Below are 1053 nucleotides of genomic sequence, written 5' to 3' on the forward strand. Positions count from 1 at the left end.
TTCTGCCAAGTCCTCGTATCCCTTCACCTCCAGCCCGGGGCAGATCTCGTGCGAGTACTTTTTAGCATCGTAGAGGAGAAACCCGACCAGGATAGCCATTACCATTACCATGAAGAAGACTATGCTGCTGTAAATTAGGCCGCCTTGACTGAAAGCGTAAGGGAGGGCGAGGGTTCCAGCACCAATACAAGTCGTGAGGAGGTTAAAGATGGAGGAGAATATGGTCCCTTTAGAGAAATACCTCACGCAAGAAGAGAAAGAGTAACCACTTTCCTCTTCCATAGCCATGGTCCCCCTCATACTGAATGCTCGTGATTTCCGGATATTCCCGTATACTCTAACATTAATGTTTTGACCACACAAAGTAATGGCTCCAAATTAATTAATTCTTACTACATTTTAAAATTTTATAAAAAAGAGAAAAAAAAGATAGAGAGAGAGAGGTATTTCACAAGTTTGTTTTGTACATGTGTGTGTATCAATCCATTTGTAAAATGTCAAGGAGACAATTTGATGAGAAGAAGAGAGATTTTAATTCTCTTCTTTCTTGATTGTGACAGTCTTTCAGTGTGAAAGGTCGTTAGCATCAAATTTCGCTTGATCGTAGAGCTCTGCCGTTATAACACGACCACCGAACCACCTTCCGTTTAGCGACTTGACTGTACTCTCAGCTTCTACAGAACAAAAAAGAAGCAGATATTATTAAAATTATTATTTAATTAATTTTGACTATTTCCTTCTTGAATAAAATTGCTTTCCAAATAAAACTTGGCAAGTAGGATTTGGCAAAATGGGAGCCATTTGCAATGATCCAAAAATCAACCATACAAAAGCAGAGTTAAAATTTTAGGAGTTAAAGATGTAAAAATCAACAAAATCTTATTAATTTTAACTTAGTGTGCAGGTACGCAAATGTAATTATTAAACACTATACATGTACATGTACATGTAGTATTTCTTGTTACCTGTTGGTTTAGCAAACACAACAAATATCTTGACAATAATATCAGCATCAGTCTCCAGTCCTTGCTTCTCCTGGTATATCAGTACTTT

The 1053-nt window shown here is 37.2% G+C and overlaps 1 long non-coding RNA gene across 1 annotated transcript; it reads right to left on the reverse strand.

The window, feature by feature from the left end:
• Positions 1-343: 343 nt before the first annotated feature.
• Positions 344-1053, reverse strand: LOC109592837 (uncharacterized). Its single transcript, XR_002190580.1, has 2 exons — positions 966-1053; positions 344-674 (listed from the first exon to the last, which is right to left on the reverse strand). It is a non-coding gene; the product is annotated as an uncharacterized LOC109592837 (long non-coding RNA).

Source organism: Amphimedon queenslandica, unplaced genomic scaffold (genome assembly GCF_000090795.2).
Source record: "Amphimedon queenslandica unplaced genomic scaffold, v1.1 AMPQUscaffold_3773_Cont24237, whole genome shotgun sequence".
Taxonomy (NCBI): Eukaryota; Metazoa; Porifera; class Demospongiae; order Haplosclerida; family Niphatidae; genus Amphimedon; species Amphimedon queenslandica.